General features: G+C 48.8%; 21 non-coding genes across 21 annotated transcripts; 6 read left to right on the forward strand and 15 right to left on the reverse strand.

The window, feature by feature from the left end:
• Window positions 1-4,668: 4,668 nt before the first annotated feature.
• Window positions 4,669-4,809, reverse strand: LOC141283680 (U4 spliceosomal RNA). Its single transcript, XR_012338191.1, has one exon. It is a non-coding gene; the product is annotated as a U4 spliceosomal RNA (small nuclear RNA).
• A 1,553-nt stretch (window positions 4,810-6,362) lies between these two features.
• On the reverse strand, window positions 6,363-6,435 carry trnak-cuu (transfer RNA lysine (anticodon CUU)). Its single transcript has one exon. It is a non-coding gene; the product is annotated as a tRNA-Lys (tRNA).
• Window positions 6,436-7,282: 847 nt separating this feature from the next.
• Window positions 7,283-7,423, reverse strand: LOC141283688 (U4 spliceosomal RNA). The gene has a single exon (XR_012338192.1). It is a non-coding gene; the product is annotated as a U4 spliceosomal RNA (small nuclear RNA).
• A 463-nt stretch (window positions 7,424-7,886) lies between these two features.
• Window positions 7,887-7,968, forward strand: trnas-gcu (transfer RNA serine (anticodon GCU)). The gene has a single exon. It is a non-coding gene; the product is annotated as a tRNA-Ser (tRNA).
• A 1,096-nt stretch (window positions 7,969-9,064) lies between these two features.
• trnak-cuu (transfer RNA lysine (anticodon CUU)) lies at window positions 9,065-9,137 on the reverse strand. Its single transcript has one exon. It is a non-coding gene; the product is annotated as a tRNA-Lys (tRNA).
• An 847-nt stretch (window positions 9,138-9,984) lies between these two features.
• On the reverse strand, window positions 9,985-10,125 carry LOC141348681 (U4 spliceosomal RNA). Its single transcript, XR_012357539.1, has one exon. It is a non-coding gene; the product is annotated as a U4 spliceosomal RNA (small nuclear RNA).
• A 463-nt stretch (window positions 10,126-10,588) lies between these two features.
• trnas-gcu (transfer RNA serine (anticodon GCU)) lies at window positions 10,589-10,670 on the forward strand. Its single transcript has one exon. It is a non-coding gene; the product is annotated as a tRNA-Ser (tRNA).
• Window positions 10,671-11,766: 1,096 nt separating this feature from the next.
• On the reverse strand, window positions 11,767-11,839 carry trnak-cuu (transfer RNA lysine (anticodon CUU)). The gene has a single exon. It is a non-coding gene; the product is annotated as a tRNA-Lys (tRNA).
• An 847-nt stretch (window positions 11,840-12,686) lies between these two features.
• LOC141348703 (U4 spliceosomal RNA) lies at window positions 12,687-12,827 on the reverse strand. The gene has a single exon (XR_012357544.1). It is a non-coding gene; the product is annotated as a U4 spliceosomal RNA (small nuclear RNA).
• Window positions 12,828-13,290: 463 nt separating this feature from the next.
• On the forward strand, window positions 13,291-13,372 carry trnas-gcu (transfer RNA serine (anticodon GCU)). The gene has a single exon. It is a non-coding gene; the product is annotated as a tRNA-Ser (tRNA).
• Window positions 13,373-14,467: 1,095 nt separating this feature from the next.
• On the reverse strand, window positions 14,468-14,540 carry trnak-cuu (transfer RNA lysine (anticodon CUU)). Its single transcript has one exon. It is a non-coding gene; the product is annotated as a tRNA-Lys (tRNA).
• Window positions 14,541-15,387: 847 nt separating this feature from the next.
• Window positions 15,388-15,528, reverse strand: LOC141283693 (U4 spliceosomal RNA). The gene has a single exon (XR_012338194.1). It is a non-coding gene; the product is annotated as a U4 spliceosomal RNA (small nuclear RNA).
• Window positions 15,529-15,991: 463 nt separating this feature from the next.
• Window positions 15,992-16,073, forward strand: trnas-gcu (transfer RNA serine (anticodon GCU)). Its single transcript has one exon. It is a non-coding gene; the product is annotated as a tRNA-Ser (tRNA).
• Window positions 16,074-17,168: 1,095 nt separating this feature from the next.
• Window positions 17,169-17,241, reverse strand: trnak-cuu (transfer RNA lysine (anticodon CUU)). Its single transcript has one exon. It is a non-coding gene; the product is annotated as a tRNA-Lys (tRNA).
• An 847-nt stretch (window positions 17,242-18,088) lies between these two features.
• Window positions 18,089-18,229, reverse strand: LOC141283700 (U4 spliceosomal RNA). The gene has a single exon (XR_012338195.1). It is a non-coding gene; the product is annotated as a U4 spliceosomal RNA (small nuclear RNA).
• A 463-nt stretch (window positions 18,230-18,692) lies between these two features.
• trnas-gcu (transfer RNA serine (anticodon GCU)) lies at window positions 18,693-18,774 on the forward strand. The gene has a single exon. It is a non-coding gene; the product is annotated as a tRNA-Ser (tRNA).
• A 1,268-nt stretch (window positions 18,775-20,042) lies between these two features.
• On the reverse strand, window positions 20,043-20,115 carry trnak-cuu (transfer RNA lysine (anticodon CUU)). The gene has a single exon. It is a non-coding gene; the product is annotated as a tRNA-Lys (tRNA).
• Window positions 20,116-20,962: 847 nt separating this feature from the next.
• LOC141285002 (U4 spliceosomal RNA) lies at window positions 20,963-21,103 on the reverse strand. The gene has a single exon (XR_012338528.1). It is a non-coding gene; the product is annotated as a U4 spliceosomal RNA (small nuclear RNA).
• Window positions 21,104-21,566: 463 nt separating this feature from the next.
• Window positions 21,567-21,648, forward strand: trnas-gcu (transfer RNA serine (anticodon GCU)). The gene has a single exon. It is a non-coding gene; the product is annotated as a tRNA-Ser (tRNA).
• A 993-nt stretch (window positions 21,649-22,641) lies between these two features.
• trnan-guu (transfer RNA asparagine (anticodon GUU)) lies at window positions 22,642-22,715 on the reverse strand. Its single transcript has one exon. It is a non-coding gene; the product is annotated as a tRNA-Asn (tRNA).
• A 201-nt stretch (window positions 22,716-22,916) lies between these two features.
• trnak-cuu (transfer RNA lysine (anticodon CUU)) lies at window positions 22,917-22,989 on the reverse strand. The gene has a single exon. It is a non-coding gene; the product is annotated as a tRNA-Lys (tRNA).
• Window positions 22,990-24,239: the final 1,250 nt, after the last annotated feature.

Consider the following 24,239-nt stretch of genomic DNA (forward strand, 5'->3'; position numbering starts at 1 on the left):
ACCCATACCAGCCTTCTTCCGATGCAGAAAAGGTGCTCCTGTCCAACTCTTCAACTCCTTCAACCGGGAAATATTCTCTACCCCACCAGCCACAAAGTAAGAGTAGTAAGAGAAAACTCTTTATGATACATCACAAGTATGTTACTTTGTTCTAACCCTACTCAAGGACAGAGTGAAATGACAGATTGCCTCACCTTCCAGACAAAGACCCAGAGCCAACGCTTGACACTGGTGGTGGGGAAGGTCTCCCAATCCCAGCCTTGAACGGCGTAGAGGTTGCCATGTCCTTCTGATAGCTGAGGCAAACAAACATTTGATCAAGAAAATGCAGTGATGCGTTTATCTAATCTGTACAAACATCTGTGAAACATCAAGATAGTCACATCACAAATATGTACTTTTTTAACCGTTCTACGTTGAACTTTATTCTAAATCGTACCTGAACCAAAATGTAGCTTTAAATCTTGGGGAAACGTATGATAACAGCCAGGCACATTAGAAGTGCTAGCTGCAGGAAGTAGTAGCCCACAATAGCTTAGCTACAATTTCAAAATATCCACGTTCGTCAACTTGTCATAAGGCTATAAATCCTACAACAACGATTTAGTCCAATCGGTTAGAATCAGCTAGCTAACGCTACCTCACTTGCTTGACAACTGTGAGTTAGCACCAGCGAGGCTAACACCTGGCACACAGCAAAAGTCTAACATATTCAATCTACACTCAAAAAAATAATTAGGTCTAAAAATAAACTTTATGTAATTCAATTAAATGCTAATTTTCCATGTATTTGGATTACATAGTTTTAATATAAACATATTAATAAACTTAATGTGATTCATATGCATCAGTGATACGTGAATGAAACAGGTAAGGTTTATGTAATTATTCCCAGTGTTAAACAAGCACTGCTCAGTGTTCATGTGTTTCCACACTACAGAGTGTTCAAGTAGCATTGACACAGTGTTGGAGTTAATGAGATCATTATGTGATGATTGATCATTAATGATGAACACCTGCTGAATCATCAATGGAAAGAGAAACACAAGAACTACAGCTGACTTCAACCACAGCCTTAGAGGAAATCAACTCAAATAAAACAATACATTAAACCTCTCAAGATCTGATTCAACAACTCCACAAACAGATTGACCAGCTTCACTCATTACTAACCAGATTGTCTTCTGTCAGACTTCTAGAGAAGCTCTTATTGTGAACTAACAAACGTGTAGATGTTTTGTTTCATGTGAAATCACCATCAATGAGAGCAGGGTTTCCTTTGGTTGGGATCTTGACCCGTCACATGCTAGGTTTAATGTTGTGCTGATAGCTTTTGTTGTACTTAAATCAAACATGTTGAGCTTGGCCAACAAAGTGTAAAAAAAAAAAAAGTAGGGGGATCTGTTAGTGTGTTAATTTCTTTTGTAGTTTATTTGTTGCATAGATGGATGTTGTGTTACTTTAATATTAGGCCTACTTACAGCTTTACATTTATGTGTTGTATAAATCATATTAGCTGAATCATTTTATCATACATTGTTTGCTAAAGGTTTTCATCTGTTTCTTTCTAAAGACCACAGACATAATGAATCAGCATATGAATCTCAACAATGGTGATAATCAACAAAATGTTCAGATACATCTCTGAACATCTTAAAACAATCTATTAAAAAGTCTCAACAAAAAAGGAAGCATAAAAACAATTTTTTAAGAGTAAAATAAAAATAATCTGACAATTCCACTGCATTGTTTATTCATGTTGCAATGCATGCTGGGATACATGGGAGGGTCTTTTACCAAACTTGTACCCAGCATGCATTGCAACATGACACATATTGTTGACCGTCACCATTGTTGAGATTCATATACAGATTCTTGATGTTTTTTGATTTGAAGGTTATACAGATGAAAACTTTTTGAGTACAAAATGAAATACAAAGTATCTAATCTTCGTGACTTATGAAAAACAGTTACTTATGAAGCTATAGAGACTGCTATAACAACACAACACCCATCAAATCTGGACTTTGAAAGAATCTGGAGGATTGACTAACTTTTTTTCTTCTTTGACTTTGGTGGCTACGCTTCATGTGTTTTATATTTACACAATTAAAGCTACCCCCATTGACACCAGCATGTGACGGGTCAAGATCCCAACCAAAGGAACCCCTGCTCTCATTGATGGTGATTTCACATGAAACAAAACATCTACACGTTTGTTAGTTCTCAATAAGAGCTTCTCTAGAAGTCTGACAGAAGTCAATCTGGTTAGTAATGAGTGAAGCTGGTCAATCTGTTTGTGGAGTTGTTGAATCAGATCTTGAGAGGTTTAATGTATTGTTTTATTTGAGTAGATTTCCTCTAAGGCTGTGGTTGAAGTCAGCTGTAGTTCTTGTGTTTCTCTTTCCATTGATGATTCATCAGGTGTTCATCATTAATGATCAATCATCACATAATGATCTCATTAACTCCAACACTGTGTCAATGCTACTTGAACACTCTGTAGTGTGGAAACACATGAACACTGAGCAGTGCTTGTTTAACACTGGGAATAATTACATAAACCTTACCCGTTTCATTCACGTATCACTGATGCATATGAATCACATTAAGTTTATTAATATGTTTAAATTAAAACTATGTAATCCAAATACATGGAAAATTAGCATTTAATTGAATTACATAAAGTTTATTTTTAGACGAATTATTTTTTTGAGTGTATCTCTTCACTCATGTTGACTAGTCACGTTTCTTCCAGAAACTCATATTCAAACAAGTTAGCACTAGCACCTACTCACCAGTCCAGGAGAAAGTATGCGACCTGGGCGTCCGATTTGAAACCTTTCAGCTCCCGGAGTTCTTTCCAGCGCTCGATAGCCTTCCCGATACTTATTCGACTTTTAGCGAAGACACGGTGATAACCGGTCCTCTTCCTCTTCTTGGGCATAGATTCAGCCATGTCTGTTTAGGTTGCTCTCCTTTCGCTCTGCCTCTGCTCCCTCACATTTCGTGCACGAGCACAAAAATCCACAACACCAACCCCCTGACGCTGATTGGTTGGAGCACTGTTTGTTTTGGTGTGGAAATGTTGGTAGCACCGATTGTTTTTTTGGCATATCTCGGACCCTAGGCTGACCAGAGAGACGCGGTTTTTTCACAGACAATTTATGGGGCAGGCAGCAAGCGGATCGTGAAGAAAGATCAGATGAATTTGACACTTTATGTTTCAGCCTAAAATCGCTGATACAGCCTTTAATATTAGTCTGTTTCTTCTTATTCTGAGGTCACCGTAGCCACCAGATCCATTCTGTATTCCGATCTGATGGTCACTACAGTCCCCCGGTTCCAGTCCGTACCAAGAGCAGATGGTGGATCAGCACCTTCAGCCGAATGTCAGCGGATACTATGTCAACTAGATGAGCCCCAGAGACAGATCATCAGTAAAGAAGGCATCCACATGCCACAGCAAACTACTCGAGCTGGTGAAAATGTTCACCAAACACCCGCCGCTGAATTCTTTTAAAACAAGCCAGCTTATTGAAGGTGCACAAGATAAACGCCCTGAGAAAGCTGTGCCTCGCAACCCTAAGAATGGCATAGGCGTCAATGGACACCTGACGCGCGTGCACTAACAGCGACATCTGTTTTGAAAGATGTTTCCGGAGCTCGCAAAATCCACTCAGCCTGCGCGGCGAATGGGCACGCTGGAGCCCGCCACCCTTTTGGGAAGAAAGAGAGTCAACTGAGCCGCCCAACTTGGGGCTCGAACCCACGACCCTGAGATTAAGAGTCTCATGCTCTACAGACTGAGCTAGCCGGGCTGGTCGTGGGCTTCTTCACCGGGTCGGACCCAGTATTCATCGGCCCCCAAATTACACAGGCGAAACGGAGGCTCTCGCGTTGTGCGAGACTGTCGAGCCCTCCCCGTGGGTAGGGCTTAGAGCAGGCTTAGAGTTTTCTTCTGTCGGTTTTGACCCAATCTGTTTTTGGGAAGCGCAGTTTGACCCAGCAGTGCGGGCCAACAACACGTTCTGTTTTGCCGCGTGAAGGCGGGTCAATGCTTTGGACAGCGTATGGTTGAGATGTGATTTTCCACCAATTTGGGGCACCTTTCTTAAGGAAATCAAGGATGATTTCATGGGAAATGGCAAACTGCTGTAGCGTTTGGCTAACAAGCCAAAGCTACAAAGGATGTACCGGTGCCCCGTCGTCCGAGCAGAATCCACATTCGGCCGTAATCGGAGGTTACTACTAAAGTTCGATTGTGTCTCATAGGGAGTTTGACGCAGGGCCTCAGTGGAAAACAGGCCCTCGGCGGCTGAAACAAAAGACGAAGAAGGCATCCACATGCACATGATTCAGGAGTGTTAAACAAAGAAACCACGCAAGATGACGAGGTGGTCCAGCGGTTAAGGCGGTGGAAGGCTAATACATTGTGCTCGACATGCACTGGAAGCTTTAGCGCCACTGAGAGTCCACCGGACCAGACAGGCCCAACCTGTTTACGATGGGTAACGGTGAGCTGTAATTGCGCTGCAGTTTAATGATACCCGTCTTGAGGACATATTTACAAAACAACAAGCCTTCTGGCTCTGGCGCTCAATCATCAGCAGACACCTTTTTGACGAGAAACAAAACAAGGCTACTTTTTCTCAACAATACTCTAAGCCTCCAGAGAGGCTAGCAAAAATTGCCAAAGCTGACTGTATTTCAAGTCATCCTGGCGGGGTATTGGGTAAAGTTTTCAACCAGCAATGATCGCGCCTCGGATAAACCTCATAGGCTACAATATTGCCTCTGCGAAAGAATGCCGGCGACGGTCGTGACCTTTTCAGGCACCTACGTGGATGTGAACCGACAAGGTGGTAGCAAGCTTTAAACTGCCGCACAAACAGTCTCCTGGCACGGGTTGCTGCACCGTGTTTCTACGGAACAGATTAGAGGTGTGTAAAAGACGGCTCATTCACTATTCCCTCTGTGCTCAAAACAGCCTGCTGAAAGCACAGCAGCAGCAGCTGAAAAGGTCCGCAGCATGGCCTCTCTCAGTCAGCAAGGGGGCGGGGAGGCCGAGTGGTTAAGGCGATGGATTGCTAATCCCATCCTTGTCGTTCGGTTCCTTTAGCACTGGACCTTAATCTAGGTCCTGGGGACCCCATGCTGAACTTTTTGTGTGTCCTCCTTATCTAACACACTCAGTTCAGTTCTTTGAGTTCTCTACTAATGAGCTGATGATCTGAATCGGGAGTGCTAAATAAAAGACGCCACGTAATATGACGAGGTGGCCGAGTGGTTAAGGCGATGGACTGCTAATCCATTGTGTTCTGCACGCGTGGGTTCGAATCCCATCCTCGTCGTTCGGTACGTTTAGCAGTGATCCTCGGTCCTGGGGACCCCACTCTGCAATTTTTGTGTGTCTTCCCTATCTGACACACTCAGTTCAGTTCACTGAGCGCTCTACTAATGAGCTGGTGGTCTGAATCGGGAGGGTTAAACAAAAGGACCGCGCAAAACGAAAGGTGGTCGAGTGGTTAAGGAGAGAGCCCACCGGAACAGACAGGCCCAACCTGTTGACGATGGGTAGCGGCGAGCTGTGATTGTGCTGTAGTTTATTGATACCTGCCGCAAAGTCTTGAGAACATATTGACAAAACAACAAGTCTTCTGGCTCCGGCACGCTACGATCGGTGGACACCTCTTTGACGAGGACCAACAACCAGCCACGCCAATAAAAGGAAACAAAACGAAGCAAGACTATCTTTCTCAACAAGCCTCCAGAGAGATTGGCAAAAATTGCCGATGCTGACTGTATTTCAAGTCATCCCGGTGGGGTATTGACTTTGTGGCAACATGGAACTTTTGCATCTACATTAATATTAGTCTGTTTCTTCTTATTCTGAGGTCACCGTAGCCACCAGATCCATTCTGTATTCCGATCTGATGGTCACTACAGTCCCCCGGTTCCAGTCCGTACCAAGAGCAGATGGTGGATCAGCACCTTCAGCCGAATGTCAGCGGATACTATGTCAACTAGATGAGCCCCAGAGACAGATCATCAGTAAAGAAGGCATCCACATGCCACAGCAAACTACTCGAGCTGGTGAAAATGTTCACCAAACACCCGCCGCTGAATTCTTTTAAAACAAGCCAGCTTATTGAAGGTGCACAAGATAAACGCCCTGAGAAAGCTGTGCCTCGCAACCCTAAGAATGGCATAGGCGTCAATGGACACCTGACGCGCGTGCACTAACAGCGACATCTGTTTTGAAAGATGTTTCCGGAGCTCGCAAAATCCGCTCAGCCTGCGCGGCGAATGGGCACGCTGGAGCCCGCCACCCTTTTGGGAAGAAAGAGAGTCAACTGAGCCGCCCAACGTGGGGCTCGAACCCACGACCCTGAGATTAAGAGTCTCATGCTCTACCGACTGAGCTAGCCGGGCTGGTCGTGGGCTTCTTCACCGGGTCGGACCCAGTATTCATCGGCCCCCAAATTACACAGGCGAAACGGAGGCTCTCGCGTTGTGCGAGACTGTCGAGCCCTCCCCGTGGGTAGGGCTTAGAGCAGGCTTAGAGTTTTCTTCTGTCGGTTTTGACCCAATCTGTTTTTGGGAAGCGCAGTTTGACCCAGCAGTGCGGGCCAACAACACGTTCTGTTTTTCCGCGTGAAGGCGGGTCAATGCTTTGGACAGCGTATGGTTGAGATGTGATTTTCCACCAATTTGGGGCACCTTTCTTAAGGAAATCAAGGATGATTTCATGGGAAATGGCAAACTGCTGTAGCGTTTGGCTAACAAGCCAAAGCTACAAAGGATGTACCGGTGCCCCGTCGTCCGAGCAGAATCCACATTCGGCCGTAATCGGAGGTTACTACTAAAGTTCGATTGTGTCTCATAGGGAGTTTGACGCAGGGCCTCAGTGGAAAACAGGCCCTCGGCGGCTGAAACAAAAGACGAAGAAGGCATCCACATGCACATGATTCAGGAGTGTTAAACAAAGAAACCACGCAAGATGACGAGGTGGTCCAGCGGTTAAGGCGGTGGAAGGCTAATACATTGTGCTCGACATGCACTGGAAGCTTTAGCGCCACTGAGAGTCCACCGGACCAGACAGGCCCAACCTGTTTACGATGGGTAACGGTGAGCTGTAATTGCGCTGCAGTTTAATGATACCCGTCTTGAGGACATATTTACAAAACAACAAGCCTTCTGGCTCTGGCGCTCAATCATCAGCAGACACCTTTTTGACGAGAAACAAAACAAGGCTACTTTTTCTCAACAATACTCTAAGCCTCCAGAGAGGCTAGCAAAAATTGCCAAAGCTGACTGTATTTCAAGTCATCCTGGCGGGGTATTGGGTAAAGTTTTCAACCAGCAATGATCGCGCCTCGGATAAACCTCATAGGCTACAATATTGCCTCTGCGAAAGAATGCCGGCGACGGTCGTGACCTTTTCAGGCACCTACGTGGATGTGAACCGACAAGGTGGTAGCAAGCTTTAAACTGCCGCACAAACAGTCTCCTGGCACGGGTTGCTGCACCGTGTTTCTACGGAACAGATTAGAGGTGTGTAAAAGACGGCTCATTCACTATTCCCTCTGTGCTCAAAACAGCCTGCTGAAAGCACAGCAGCAGCAGCTGAAAAGGTCCGCAGCATGGCCTCTCTCAGTCAGCAAGGGGGCGGGGAGGCCGAGTGGTTAAGGCGATGGATTGCTAATCCCATCCTTGTCGTTCGGTTCCTTTAGCACTGGACCTTAATCTAGGTCCTGGGGACCCCATGCTGAACTTTTTGTGTGTCCTCCTTATCTAACACACTCAGTTCAGTTCTTTGAGTTCTCTACTAATGAGCTGATGATCTGAATCGGGAGTGCTAAATAAAAGACGCCACATAATATGACGAGGTGGCCGAGTGGTTAAGGCGATGGACTGCTAATCCATTGTGCTCTGCACGCGTGGGTTCGAATCCCATCCTCGTCGTTCGGTACGTTTAGCAGTGATCCTCGGTCCTGGGGACCCCACTCTGCAATTTTTGTGTGTCTTCCCTATCTGACACACTCAGTTCAGTTCACTGAGCGCTCTACTAATGAGCTGGTGGTCTGAATCGGGAGGGTTAAACAAAAGGACCGCGCAAAACGAAAGGTGGTCGAGTGGTTAAGGCGATGCAAGGCTAGTCCGTTGTGCTCGGCACGCCTTGGTTTGTGTGGGTTTCGAATCCCATCCTCTTCATTTGATGCTTTAGCACCACTGAGAGCCCACCGGAACAGACAGGCCCAACCTGTTGACGATGGGTAGCGGCGAGCTGTGATTGTGCTGTAGTTTATTGATACCTGCCGCAAAGTCTTGAGAACATATTGACAAAACAACAAGTCTTCTGGCTCCGGCACGCTACGATCGGTGGACACCTCTTTGACGAGGACCAACAACCAGCCACGCCAATAAAAGGAAACAAAACGAAGCAAGACTATCTTTCTCAACAAGCCTTCAGAGAGATTGGCAAAAATTGCCGATGCTGACTGTATTTCAAGTCATCCCGGTGGGGTATTGACTTTGTGGCAACATGGAACTTTTGCATCTACATTAATATTAGTCTGTTTCTTCTTATTCTGAGGTCACCGTAGCCACCAGATCCATTCTGTATTCCGATCTGATGGTCACTACAGTCCCCCGGTTCCAGTCCGTACCAAGAGCAGATGGTGGATCAGCACCTTCAGCCGAATGTCAGCGGATACTATGTCAACTAGATGAGCCCCAGAGACAGATCATCAGTAAAGAAGGCATCCACATGCCACAGCAAACTACTCGAGCTGGTGAAAATGTTCACCAAACACCCGCCGCTGAATTCTTTTAAAACAAGCCAGCTTATTGAAGGTGCACAAGATAAACGCCCTGAGAAAGCTGTGCCTCGCAACCCTAAGAATGGCATAGGCGTCAATGGACACCTGACGCGCGTGCACTAACAGCGACATCTGTTTTGAAAGATGTTTCCGGAGCTCGCAAAATCCACTCAGCCTGCGCGGCGAATGGGCACGCTGGAGCCCGCCACCCTTTTGGGAAGAAAGAGAGTCAACTGAGCCGCCCAACGTGGGGCTCGAACCCACGACCCTGAGATTAAGAGTCTCATGCTCTACCGACTGAGCTAGCCGGGCTGGTCGTGGGCTTCTTCACCGGGTCGGACCCAGTATTCATCGCCCCCCAAATTACACAGGCGAAACGGAGGCTCTCGCGTTGTGCGAGACTGTCGAGCCCTCCCCGTGGGTAGGGCTTAGAGCAGGCTTAGAGTTTTCTTCTGTCGGTTTTGACCCAATCTGTTTTTGGGAAGCGCAGTTTGACCCAGCAGTGCGGGCCAACAACACGTTCTGTTTTGCCGCGTGAAGGCGGGTCAATGCTTTGGACAGCGTATGGTTGAAATGTGATTTTCCACCAATTTGGGGCACCTTTCTTAAGGAAATCAAGGATGATTTCATGGGAAATGGCAAACTGCTGTAGCGTTTGGCTAACAAGCCAAAGCTACAAAGGATGTACCGGTGCCCCGTCGTCCGAGCAGAATCCACATTCGGCCGTAATCGGAGGTTACTACTAAAGTTCGATTGTGTCTCATAGGGAGTTTGACGCAGGGCCTCAGTGGAAAACAGGCCCTCGGCGGCTGAAACAAAAGACGAAGAAGGCATCCACATGCACATGATTCAGGAGTGTTAAACAAAGAAACCACGCAAGATGACGAGGTGGTCCAGCGGTTAAGGCGGTGGAAGGCTAATACATTGTGCTCGACATGCACTGGAAGCTTTAGCGCCACTGAGAGTCCACCGGACCAGACAGGCCCAACCTGTTTACGATGGGTAACGGTGAGCTGTAATTGCGCTGCAGTTTAATGATACCCGTCTTGAGGACATATTTACAAAACAACAAGCCTTCTGGCTCTGGCGCTCAATCATCAGCAGACACCTTTTTGACGAGAAACAAAACAAGGCTACTTTTTCTCAACAATACTCTAAGCCTCCAGAGAGGCTAGCAAAAATTGCCAAAGCTGACTGTATTTCAAGTCATCTTGGCGGGGTATTGGGTAAAGTTTTCAACCAGCAATGATCGCGCCTCGGATAAACCTCATAGGCTACAATATTGCCTCTGCGAAAGAATGCCGGCGACGGTCGTGACCTTTTCAGGCACCTACGTGGATGTGAACCGACAAGGTGGTAGCAAGCTTTAAACTGCCGCACAAACAGTCTCCTGGCACGGGTTGCTGCACCGTGTTTCTACGGAACAGATTAGAGGTGTGTAAAAGACGGCTCATTCACTATTCCCTCTGTGCTCAAAACAGCCTGCTGAAAGCACAGCAGCAGCAGCTGAAAAGGTCCGCAGCATGGCCTCTCTCAGTCAGCAAGGGGGCGGGGAGGCCGAGTGGTTAAGGCGATGGATTGCTAATCCCATCCTTGTCGTTCGGTTCCTTTAGCACTGGACCTTAATCTAGGTCCTGGGGACCCCATGCTGAACTTTTTGTGTGTCCTCCTTATCTAACACACTCAGTTCAGTTCTTTGAGTTCTCTACTAATGAGCTGATGATCTGAATCGGGAGTGCTAAATAAAAGACGCCACGTAATATGACGAGGTGGCCGAGTGGTTAAGGCGATGGACTGCTAATCCATTGTGCTCTGCACGCGTGGGTTCGAATCCCATCCTCGTCGTTCGGTACGTTTAGCAGTGATCCTCGGTCCTGGGGACCCCACTCTGCAATTTTTGTGTGTCTTCCCTATCTGACACACTCAGTTCAGTTCACTGAGCGCTCTACTAATGAGCTGGTGGTCTGAATCGGGAGGGTTAAACAAAAGGACCGCGCAAAACGAAAGGTGGTCGAGTGGTTAAGGCGATGCAAGGCTAGTCCGTTGTGCTCGGCACGCCTTGGTTTGTGTGGGTTTCGAATCCCATCCTCTTCATTTGATGCTTTAGCACCACTGAGAGCCCACCGGAACAGACAGGCCCAACCTGTTGACGATGGGTAGCGGCGAGCTGTGATTGTGCTGTAGTTTATTGATACCTGCCGCAAAGTCTTGAGAACATATTGACAAAACAACAAGTCTTCTGGCTCCGGCACGCTACGATCGGTGGACACCTCTTTGACGAGGACCAACAACCAGCCACGCCAATAAAAGGAAACAAAACGAAGCAAGACTATCTTTCTCAACAAGCCTCCAGAGAGATTGGCAAAAATTGCCGATGCTGACTGTATTTCAAGTCATCCCGGTGGGGTATTGACTTTGTGGCAACATGGAACTTTTGCATCTACATTAATATTAGTCTGTTTCTTCTTATTCTGAGGTCACCGTAGCCACCAGATCCATTCTGTATTCCGATCTGATGGTCACTACAGTCCCCCGGTTCCAGTCCGTACCAAGAGCAGATGGTGGATCAGCACCTTCAGCCGAATGTCAGCGGATACTATGTCAACTAGATGAGCCCCAGAGACAGATCATCAGTAAAGAAGGCATCCACATGCCACAGCAAACTACTCGAACTGGTGAAAATGTTCACCAAACACCCGCCGCTGAATTCTTTTAAAACAAGCCAGCTTATTGAAGGTGCACAAGATAAACGCCCTGAGAAAGCTGTGCCTCGCAACCCTAAGAATGGCATAGGCGTCAATGGACACCTGACGCGCGTGCACTAACAGCGACATCTGTTTTGAAAGATGTTTCCGGAGCTCGCAAAATCCACTCAGCCTGCGCGGCGAATGGGCACGCTGGAGCCCGCCACCCTTTTGGGAAGAAAGAGAGTCAACTGAGCCGCCCAACGTGGGGCTCGAACCCACGACCCTGAGATTAAGAGTCTCATGCTCTACCGACTGAGCTAGCCGGGCTGGTCGTGGGCTTCTTCACCGGGTCGGACCCAGTATTCATCGGCCCCCAAATTACACAGGCGAAACGGAGGCTCTCGCGTTGTGCGAGACTGTCGAGCCCTCCCCGTGGGTAGGGCTTAGAGCAGGCTTAGAGTTTTCTTCTGTCGGTTTTGACCCAATCTGTTTTTGGGAAGCGCAGTTTGACCCAGCAGTGCGGGCCAACAACACGTTCTGTTTTGCCGCGTGAAGGCGGGTCAATGCTTTGGACAGCGTATGGTTGAGATGTGATTTTCCACCAATTTGGGGCACCTTTCTTAAGGAAATCAAGGATGATTTCATGGGAAATGGCAAACTGCTGTAGCGTTTGGCTAACAAGCCAAAGCTACAAAGGATGTACCGGTGCCCCGTCGTCCGAGCAGAATCCACATTCGGCCGTAATCGGAGGTTACTACTAAAGTTCGATTGTGTCTCATAGGGAGTTTGACGCAGGGCCTCAGTGGAAAACAGGCCCTCGGCGGCTGAAACAAAAGACGAAGAAGGCATCCACATGCACATGATTCAGGAGTGTTAAACAAAGAAACCACGCAAGATGACGAGGTGGTCCAGCGGTTAAGGCGGTGGAAGGCTAATACATTGTGCTCGACATGCACTGGAAGCTTTAGCGCCACTGAGAGTCCACCGGACCAGACAGGCCCAACCTGTTTACGATGGGTAACGGTGAGCTGTAATTGCGCTGCAGTTTAATGATACCCGTCTTGAGGACATATTTACAAAACAACAAGCCTTCTGGCTCTGGCGCTCAATCATCAGCAGACACCTTTTTGACGAGAAACAAAACAAGGCTACTTTTTCTCAACAATACTCTAAGCCTCCAGAGAGGCTAGCAAAAATTGCCAAAGCTGACTGTATTTCAAGTCATCCTGGCGGGGTATTGGGTAAAGTTTTCAACCAGCAATGATCGTGCCTCGGATAAACCTCATAGGCTACAATATTGCCTCTGCGAAAGAATGCCGGCGACGGTCGTGACCTTTTCAGGCACCTACGTGGATGTGAACCGACAAGGTGGTAGCAAGCTTTAAACTGCCGCACAAACAGTCTCCTGGCACGGGTTGCTGCACCGTGTTTCTACGGAACAGATTAGAGGTGTGTAAAAGACGGCTCATTCACTATTCCCTCTGTGCTCAAAACAGCCTGCTGAAAGCACAGCAGCAGCAGCTGAAAAGGTCCGCAGCATGGCCTCTCTCAGTCAGCAAGGGGGCGGGGAGGCCGAGTGGTTAAGGCGATGGATTGCTAATCCCATCCTTGTCGTTCGGTTCCTTTAGCACTGGACCTTAATCTAGGTCCTGGGGACCCCATGCTGAACTTTTTGTGTGTCCTCCTTATCTAACACACTCAGTTCAGTTCTTTGAGTTCTCTACTAATGAGCTGATGATCTGAATCGGGAGTGCTAAATAAAAGACGCCACGTAATATGACGAGGTGGCCGAGTGGTTAAGGCGATGGACTGCTAATCCATTGTGCTCTGCACGCGTGGGTTCGAATCCCATCCTCGTCGTTCGGTACGTTTAGCAGTGATCCTCGGTCCTGGGGACCCCACTCTGCAATTTTTGTGTGTCTTCCCTATCTGACACACTCAGTTCAGTTCACTGAGCGCTCTACTAATGAGCTGGTGGTCTGAATCGGGAGGGTTAAACAAAAGGACCGCGCAAAACGAAAGGTGGTCGAGTGGTTAAGGCGATGCAAGGCTAGTCCGTTGTGCTCGGCACGCCTTGGTTTGTGTGGGTTCGAATCCCATCCTCTTCATTTGATGCTTTAGCACCACTGAGAGCCCACCGGAACAGACAGGCCCAACCTGTTGACGATGGGTAGCGGCGAGCTGTGATTGTGCTGTAGTTTATTGATACCTGCCGCAAAGTCTTGAGAACATATTGACAAAACAACAAGTCTTCTGGCTCCGGCACGCTACGATCGGTGGACACCTCTTTGACGAGGACCAACAACCAGCCACGCCAATAAAAGGAAACAAAACGAAGCAAGACTATCTTTCTCAACAAGCCTCCAGAGAGATTGGCAAAAATTGCCGATGCTGACTGTATTTCAAGTCATCCCGGTGGGGTATTGACTTTGTGGCAACATGGAACTTTTGCATCTACATTAATATTAGTCTGTTTCTTCTTATTCTGAGGTCACCGTAGCCACCAGATCCATTCTGTATTCCGATCTGATGGTCACTACAGTCCCCCGGTTCCAGTCCGTACCAAGAGCAGATGGTGAATCAGCACCTTCAGCCGAATGTCAGCGGATACTATGTCAACTAGATGAGCCCCAGAGACAGATCATCAGTAAAGAAGGCATCCACATGCCACAGCAAACTACTCGAGCTGGTGAAAATGTTCACCAAACACCCGCCGCTGAATTCTTTTAAAACAAGCCAGCTTATTGAAGGTGCACAAGATAAACGCCCTGAGAAAGCTGTGCCTCGCAACCCTAAGAATGGCATAGGCGTCAATGGACACCTGACGCGCGTGCACTAACAGCGACATCTGTTTTGAAAGATGTTTCCGGAGCTCGCAAAATCCGCTCAGCCTGCGCGGCGAATGGGCACGCTGGAGCCCGCCACCCTTTTGGGAAGAAAGAGAGTCAACTGAGCCGCCCAACGTGGGGCTCGAACCCACGACCCTGAGATTAAGAGTCTCATGCTCTACCGACTGAGCTAGCCGGGCTGGTCGTGGGCTTCTTCACCGGGTCGGACCCAGTATTCATCGGCCCCCAAATTACACAGGCGAAACGGAGGCTCTCGCGTTGTGCGAGACTGTCGAGCCCTCCCCGTGGGTAGGGCTTAGAGCAGGCTTAGAGTTTTCTTCTGTCGGTTTTGACCCAATCTGTTTTTGGGAAGCGCAGTTTGACCCAGCAGTGCGGGCCAACAACACGTTCTGTTTTGCCGCGTGAAGGCGGGTCAATGCTTTGGACAGCGTATGGTTGAGATGTGATTTTCCACCAATTTGGGGCACCTTTCTTAAGGAAATCAAGGATGATTTCATGGGAAATGGCAAACTGCTGTAGCGTTTGGCTAACAAGCCAAAGCTACAAAGGATGTACCGGTGCCCCGTCGTCCGAGCAGAATCCACATTCGGCCGTAATCGGAGGTTACTACTAAAGTTCGATTGTGTCTCATAGGGAGTTTGACGCAGGGCCTCAGTGGAAAACAGGCCCTCGGCGGCTGAAACAAAAGACGAAGAAGGCATCCACATGCACATGATTCAGGAGTGTTAAACAAAGAAACCACGCAAGATGACGAGGTGGTCCAGCGGTTAAGGCGGTGGAAGGCTAATACATTGTGCTCGACATGCACTGGAAGCTTTAGCGCCACTGAGAGTCCACCGGACCAGACAGGCCCAACCTGTTTACGATGGGTAACGGTGAGCTGTAATTGCGCTGCAGTTTAATGATACCCGTCTTGAGGACATATTTACAAAACAACAAGCCTTCTGGCTCTGGCGCTCAATCATCAGCAGACACCTTTTTGACGAGAAACAAAACAAGGCTACTTTTTCTCAACAATACTCTAAGCCTCCAGAGAGGCTAGCAAAAATTGCCAAAGCTGACTGTATTTCAAGTCATCCTGGCGGGGTATTGGGTAAAGTTTTCAACCAGCAATGATCGCGCCTCGGATAAACCTCATAGGCTACAATATTGCCTCTGCGAAAGAATGCCGGCGACGGTCGTGACCTTTTCAGGCACCTACGTGGATGTGAACCGACAAGGTGGTAGCAAGCTTTAAACTGCCGCACAAACAGTCTCCTGGCACGGGTTGCTGCACCGTGTTTCTACGGAACAGATTAGAGGTGTGTAAAAGACGGCTCATTCACTATTCCCTCTGTGCTCAAAACAGCCTGCTGAAAGCACAGCAGCAGCAGCTGAAAAGGTCCGCAGCATGGCCTCTCTCAGTCAGCAAGGGGGCGGGGAGGCCGAGTGGTTAAGGCGATGGATTGCTAATCCCATCCTTGTCGTTCGGTTCCTTTAGCACTGGACCTTAATCTAGGTCCTGGGGACCCCATGCTGAACTTTTTGTGTGTCCTCCTTATCTAACACACTCAGTTCAGTTCTTTGAGTTCTCTACTAATGAGCTGATGATCTGAATCGGGAGTGCTAAATAAAAGACGCCACGTAATATGACGAGGTGGCCGAGTGGTTAAGGCGATGGACTGCTAATCCATTGTGCTCTGCACGCGTGGGTTCGAATCCCATCCTCGTCGTTCGGTACGTTTAGCAGTGATCCTCGGTCCTGGGGACCCCACTCTGCAATTTTTGTGTGTCTTCCCTATCTGACACACTCAGTTCAGTTCACTGAGCGCTCTACTAATGAGCTGGTGGTCTGAATCGGGAGGGTTAAACAAAAGGACCGCGCAAAACGAAAGGTGGTCGAGTGGTTAAGGCGATGCAAGGCTAGTCCGTTGTGCTCGGCACGCCTTGGTTTGTGTGGGTTCGAATCCCATCCTCTTCATTTGATGCTTTAGCACCACTGAGAGCCCACCGGAACAGACAGGCCCAACCTGTTGACGATGGGTAGCGGCGAGCTGTGATTGTGCTGTAGTTTATTGATACCTGCCGCAAAGTCTTGAGAACATATTGACAAAACAACAAGTCTTCTGGCTCCGGCACGCTACGATCGGTGGACACCTCTTTGACGAGGACCAACAACCAGCCACGCCAATAAAAGGAAACAAAACGAAGCAAGACTATCTTTCTCAACAAGCCTCCAGAGAGATTGGCAAAAATTGCCGATGCTGACTGTATTTCAAGTCATCCCGGTGGGGTATTGACTTTGTGGCAACATGGAACTTTTGCATCTACATTAATATTAGTCTGTTTCTTCTTATTCTGAGGTCACCGTAGCCACCAGATCCATTCTGTATTCCGATCTGATGGTCACTACAGTCCCCCGGTTCCAGTCCGTACCAAGAGCAGATGGTGGATCAGCACCTTCAGCCGAATGTCAGCGGATACTATGTCAACTAGATGAGCCCCAGAGACAGATCATCAGTAAAGAAGGCATCCACATGCCACAGCAAACTACTCGAGCTGGTGAAAATGTTCACCAAACACCCGCCGCTGAATTCTTTTAAAACAAGCCAGCTTATTGAAGGTGCACAAGATAAACGCCCTGAGAAAGCTGTGCCTCGCAACCCTAAGAATGGCATAGGCGTCAATGGACACCTGACGCGCGTGCACTAACAGCGACATCTGTTTTGAAAGATGTTTCCGGAGCTCGCAAAATCCGCTCAGCCTGCGCGGCGAATGGGCACGCTGGAGCCCGCCACCCTTTTGGGAAGAAAGAGAGTCAACTGAGCCGCCCAACGTGGGGCTCGAACCCACGACCCTGAGATTAAGAGTCTCATGCTCTACCGACTGAGCTAGCCGGGCTGGTCGTGGGCTTCTTCACCGGGTCGGACCAAGTATTCATCGGCCCCCAAATTACACAGGCGAAACGGAGGCTCTCGCGTTGTGCGAGACTGTCGAGCCCTCCCCGTGGGTAGGGCTTAGAGCAGGCTTAGAGTTTTCTTCTGTCGGTTTTGACCCAATCTGTTTTTGGGAAGCGCAGTTTGACCCAGCAGTGCGGGCCAACAACACGTTCTGTTTTGCCGCGTGAAGGCGGGTCAATGCTTTGGACAGCGTATGGTTGAGATGTGATTTTCCACCAATTTGGGGCACCTTTCTTAAGGAAATCAAGGATGATTTCATGGGAAATGGCAAACTGCTGTAGCGTTTGGCTAACAAGCCAAAGCTACAAAGGATGTACCGGTGCCCCGTCGTCCGAGCAGAATCCACATTCGGCCGTAATCAGAGGTTACTACTAAAGTTCGATTGTGTCTCATAGGGAGTTTGACGCAGGGCCTCAGTGGAAAACAGGCCCTCGGCGGCTGAAACAAAAGACGAAGAAGGCATCCACATGCACATGATTCAGGAGTGTTAAACAAAGAAACCACGCAAGATGACGAGGTGGTCCAGCGGTTAAGGCGGTGGAAGGCTAATACATTGTGCTCGACATGCACTGGAAGCTTTAGCGCCACTGAGAGTCCACCGGACCAGACAGGCCCAACCTGTTTACGATGGGTAACGGTGAGCTGTAATTGCGCTGCAGTTTAATGATACCCGTCTTGAGGACATATTTACAAAACAACAAGCCTTCTGGCTCTGGCGCTCAATCATCAGCAGACACCTTTTTGACGAGAAACAAAACAAGGCTACTTTTTCTCAACAATACTCTAAGCCTCCAGAGAGGCTAGCAAAAATTGCCAAAGCTGACTGTATTTCAAGTCATCCTGGCGGGGTATTGGGTAAAGTTTTCAACCAGCAATGATCGCGCCTCGGATAAACCTCATAGGCTACAATATTGCCTCTGCGAAAGAATGCCGGCGACGGTCGTGACCTTTTCAGGCACCTACGTGGATGTGAACCGACAAGGTGGTAGCAAGCTTTAAACTGCCGCACAAACAGTCTCCTGGCACGGGTTGCTGCACCGTGTTTCTACGGAACAGATTAGAGGTGTGTAAAAGACGGCTCATTCACTATTCCCTCTGTGCTCAAAACAGCCTGCTGAAAGCACAGCAGCAGCAGCTGAAAAGGTCCGCAGCATGGCCTCTCTCAGTCAGCAAGGGGGCGGGGAGGCCGAGTGGTTAAGGCGATGGATTGCTAATCCCATCCTTGTCGTTCGGTTCCTTTAGCACTGGACCTTAATCTAGGTCCTGGGGACCCCATGCTGAACTTTTTGTGTGTCCTCCTTATCTAACACACTCAGTTCAGTTCTTTGAGTTCTCTACTAATGAGCTGATGATCTGAATCGGGAGTGCTAAATAAAAGACGCCACGTAATATGACGAGGTGGCCGAGTGGTTAAGGCGATGGACTGCTAATCCATTGTGCTCTGCACGCGTGGGTTCGAATCCCATCCTCGTCGTTCGGTACGTTTAGCAGTGATCCTCGGTCCTGGGGACCCCACTCTGCAATTTTTGTGTGTCTTCCCTATCTGACACACTCAGTTCAGTTCACTGAGCGCTCTACTAATGAGCTGGTGGTCTGAATCGGGAGGGTTAAACAAAAGGACCGCGCAAAACGAAAGGTGGTCGAGTGGTTAAGGCGATGCAAGGCTAGTCCGTTGTGCTCGGCACGCCTTGGTTTGTGTGGGTTCGAATCCCATCCTCTTCATTTGATGCTTTAGCACCACTGAGAGCCCACCGGAACAGACAGGCCCAACCTGTTGACGATGGGTAGCGGCGAGCTGTGATTGTGCTGTAGTTTATTGATACCTGCCGCAAAGTCTTGAGAACATATTGACAAAACAACAAGTCTTCTGGCTCCGGCACGCTACGATCGGTGGACACCTCTTTGACGAGGACCAACAACCAGCCACGCCAATAAAAGGAAACAAAACGAAGCAAGACTATCTTTCTCAACAAGCCTCCAGAGAGATTGGCAAAAATTGCCGATGCTGACTGTATTTCAAGTCATCCCGGTGGGGTATTGACTTTGTGGCAACATGGAACTTTTGCATCTACATTAATATTAGTCTGTTTCTTCTTATTCTGAGGTCACCGTAGCCACCAGATCCATTCTGTATTCCGATCTGATGGTCACTACAGTCCCCCGGTTCCAGTCCGTACCAAGAGCAGATGGTGGATCAGCACCTTCAGCCGAATGTCAGCGGATACTATGTCAACTAGATGAGCCCCAGAGACAGATCATCAGTAAAGAAGGCATCCACATGCCACAGCAAACTACTCGAGCTGGTGAAAATGTTCACCAAACACCCGCCGCTGAATTCTTTTAAAACAAGCCAGCTTATTGAAGGTGCACAAGATAAACGCCCTGAGAAAGCTGTGCCTCGCAACCCTAAGAATGGCATAGGCGTCAGTGGACACCTGACGCGCGTGCAAAACTCCAGCATTTCACACCTCCCTGGGTGGGCTCGAACCCCCAACCTTTCGGTTAACAGCCGAACGCGCTAACCGATTGCGCCACAGAGACAGCCGCTGCTGCTTGCTGCCGCCGGATCACCGGTGTAAAAGCAAGGGTTAGGGTTAGTGATAGGGATTAAAATAGCTCGCACTAACAGCGACATCTGTTTTGAAAGATGTTTCCGGAGCTCGCAAAATCCACTCAGCCTGCGCGGCGAATGGGCACGCTGGAGCCCGCCACCCTTTTGGGAAGAAAGAGAGTCAACTGAGCCGCCCAACGTGGGGCTCGAACCCACGACCCTGAGATTAAGAGTCTCATGCTCTACCGACTGAGCTAGCCGGGCTGGTCGTGGGCTTCTTCACCGGGTCGGACCCAGTATTCATCGGCCCCCAAATTACACAGGCGAAACGGAGGCTCTCGCGTTGTGCGAGACTGTCGAGCCCTCCCCGTGGGTAGGGCTTAGAGCAGGCTTAGAGTTTTCTTCTGTCGGTTTTGACCCAATCTGTTTTTGGGAAGCGCAGTTTGACCCAGCAGTGCGGGCCAACAACACGTTCTGTTTTGCCGCGTGAAGGCGGGTCAATGCTTTGGACAGCGTATGGTTGAGATGTGATTTTCCACCAATTTGGGGCACCTTTCTTAAGGAAATCAAGGATGATTTCATGGGAAATGGCAAACTGCTGTAGCGTTTGGCTAACAAGCCAAAGCTACAAAGGATGTACCGGTGCCCCGTCGTCCGAGCAGAATCCACATTCGGCCGTAATCGGAGGTTACTACTAAAGTTCGATTGTGTCTCATAGGGAGTTTGACGCAGGGCCTCAGTGGAAAACAGGCCCTCGGCGGCTGAAACAAAAGACGAAGAAGGCATCCACATGCACATGATTCAGGAGTGTTAAACAAAGAAACCACGCAAGATGACGAGGTGGTCCAGCGGTTAAGGCGGTGGAAGGCTAATACATTGTGCTCGACATGCACTGGAAGCTTTAGCGCCACTGAGAGTCCACCGGACCAGACAGGCCCAACCTGTTTACGATGGGTAACGGTGAGCTGTAATTGCGCTGCAGTTTAATGATACCCGTCTTGAGGACATATTTACAAAACAACAAGCCTTCTGGCTCTGGCGCTCAATCATCAGCAGACACCTTTTTGACGAGAAACAAAACAAGGCTACTTTTTCTCAACAATACTCTAAGCCTCCAGAGAGGCTAGCAAAAATTGCCAAAGCTGACTGTATTTCAAGTCATCCTGGCGGGGTATTGGGTAAAGTTTTCAACCAGCAATGATCGCGTCTCGGATAAACCTCATAGGCTACAATATTGCCTCTGCGAAAGAATGCCGGCGACGGTCGTGACCTTTTCAGGCACCTACGTGGATGTGAACCGACAAGGTGGTAGCAAGCTTTAAACTGCCGCACAAACAGTCTCCTGGCACGGGTTGCTGCACCGTGTTTCTACGGAACAGATTAGAGGTGTGTAAAAGACGGCTCATTCACTATTCCCTCTGTGCTCAAAACAGCCTGCTGAAAGCACAGCAGCAGCAGCTGAAAAGGTCCGCAGCATGGCCTCTCTCAGTCAGCAAGGGGGCGGGGAGGCCGAGTGGTTAAGGCGATGGATTGCTAATCCCATCCTTGTCGTTCGGTTCCTTTAGCACTGGACCTTAATCTAGGTCCTGGGGACCCCATGCTGAACTTTTTGTGTGTCCTCCTTATCTAACACACTCAGTTCAGTTCTTTGAGTTCTCTACTAATGAGCTGATGATCTGAATCGGGAGTGCTAAATAAAAGACGCCACGTAATATGACGAGGTGGCCGAGTGGTTAAGGCGATGGACTGCTAATCCATTGTGCTCTGCACGCGTGGGTTCGAATCCCATCCTCGTCGTTCGGTACGTTTAGCAGTGATCCTCGGTCCTGGGGACCCCACTCTGCAATTTTTGTGTGTCTTCCCTATCTGACACACTCAGTTCAGTTCACTGAGCGCTCTACTAATGAGCTGGTGGTCTGAATCGGGAGGGTTAAACAAAAGGACCGCGCAAAACGAAAGGTGGTCGAGTGGTTAAGGCGATGCAAGGCTAGTCCGTTGTGCTCGGCACGCCTTGGTTTGTGTGGGTTCGAATCCCATCCTCTTCATTTGATGCTTTAGCACCACTGAGAGCCCACCGGAACAGACAGGCCCAACCTGTTGACGATGGGTAGCGGCGAGCTGTGATTGTGCTGTAGTTTATTGATACCTGCCGCAAAGTCTTGAGAACATATTGACAAAACAACAAGTCTTCTGGCTCCGGCACGCTACGATCGGTGGACACCTCTTTGACGAGGACCAACAACCAGCCACGCCAATAAAAGGAAACAAAACGAAGCAAGACTATCTTTCTCAACAAGCCTCCAGAGAGATTGGCAAAAATTGCCGATGCTGACTGTATTTCAAGTCATCCCGGTGGGGTATTGACTTTGTGGCAACATGGAACTTTTGCATCTACATTAATATTAGTCTGTTTCTTCTTATTCTGAGGTCACCGTAGCCACCAGATCCATTCTGTATTCCGATCTGATGGTCACTATAGTCCCCCGGTTCCAGTCCGTACCAAGAGCAGATGGTGGATCAGCACCTTCAGCCGAATGTCAGCGGATACTATGTCAACTAGATGAGCCCCAGAGACAGATCATCAGTAAAGAAGGCATCCACATGCCACAGCAAACTACTCGAGCTGGTGAAAATGTTCACCAAACACCCGCCGCTGAATTCTTTTAAAACAAGCCAGCTTATTGAAGGTGCACAAGATAAACGCCCTGAGAAAGCTGTGCCTCGCAACCCTAAGAATGGCATAGGCGTCAGTGGACACCTGACGCGCGTGCAAAACTCCGGCATTTCACACGTCCCTGGGTGGGCTCGAACCACCAACCTTTCGGTTAACAGCCGAACGCGCTAACCGATTGCGCCACAGAGACAGCCGCTGCTGCTTGCTGCCGCCGGATCACCGGTGTAAAAGCAAGGGTTAGGGTTAGTGATAGGGATTAAAATCGCTCGCACTAACAGCGACATCTGTTTTGAAAGATGTTTCCTGAGCTCGCAAAATCCACTCAGCCTGCGCGGCGAATGGGCACGCTGGAGCCCGCCACCCTTTTGGGAAGAAAGAGAGTCAACTGAGCCGCCCAACGTGGGGCTCGAACCCACGACCCTGAGATTAAGAGTCTCATGCTCTACCGACTGAGCTAGCCGGGCTGGTCGTGGGCTTCTTCACCGGGTCGGACCCAGTATTCATCGGCCCCCAAATTACACAGGCGAAACGGAGGCTCTCGCGTTGTGCGAGACTGTCGAGCCCTCCCCGTGGGTAGGGCTTAGAGCAGGCTTAGAGTTTTCTTCTGTCGGTTTTGACCCAATCTGTTTTTGGGAAGCGCAGTTTGACCCAGCAGTGCGGGCCAACAACACGTTCTGTTTTGCCGCGTGAAGGCGGGTCAATGCTTTGGACAGCGTATGGTTGAGATGTGATTTTCCACCAATTTGGGGCACCTTTCTTAAGGAAATCAAGGATGATTTCATGGGAAATGGCAAACTGCTGTAGCGTTTGGCTAACAAGCCAAAGCTACAAAGGATGTACCGGTGCCCCGTCGTCCGAGCAGAATCCACATTCGGCCGTAATCGGAGGTTACTACTAAAGTTCGATTGTGTCTCATAGGGAGTTTGACGCAGGGCCTCAGTGGAAAACAGGCCCTCGGCGGCTGAAACAAAAGACGAAGAAGGCATCCACATGCACATGATTCAGGAGTGTTAAACAAAGAAACCACGCAAGATGACGAGGTGGTCCAGCGGTTAAGGCGGTGGAAGGCTAATACATTGTGCTCGACATGCACTGGAAGCTTTAGCGCCACTGAGAGTCCACCGGACCAGACAGGCCCAACCTGTTTACGATGGGTAACGGTGAGCTGTAATTGCGCTGCAGTTTAATGATACCTAGGGATGGGTCGCTCGACACCCAGTTTCGACACACGTGTCGAGTTTTCGACACGCTAGTGCTTCGAAACAGTGTTTCGGAGCATTGCTTGAAATGAGGCTGTCACGTGACCTGTGGAAATGAAGCTTTGTTTCCACACTGACACGTCATGCAAGGCTCAAACAAACAGCGCGACGATTGTGCTATCCCATACCCGCTGTCCATTTTATTCCAATGTTATAATTATATCCATAATTGTCATGTCTTTATGTTTTTTACATGGTGTATTATTATTAAAAAAATATATATAATAAAAACAATGACGTTTGAATGTCTGTTGTATGAATGTAAATTAAAACACCTTGCGGTCTCAACCACTGTCCCAAAATGAATAAAAGTCCTTCCTCAACTACAAACTTGTTTGCTGCTTGTAAACGCCGTCCTTGTGAACGCCGTCCTCAGCTCACATTGCTTGTTTAATATCAAAATGGAAAATGCACGCAAGAGACCCCGTTCTCAAGTGTGGGAACACTTCAGTCTG

This window comes from Garra rufa, chromosome 1, assembly GCF_049309525.1.
Source record: "Garra rufa chromosome 1, GarRuf1.0, whole genome shotgun sequence".
Classification (NCBI taxonomy): Eukaryota; Metazoa; Chordata; class Actinopteri; order Cypriniformes; family Cyprinidae; genus Garra; species Garra rufa.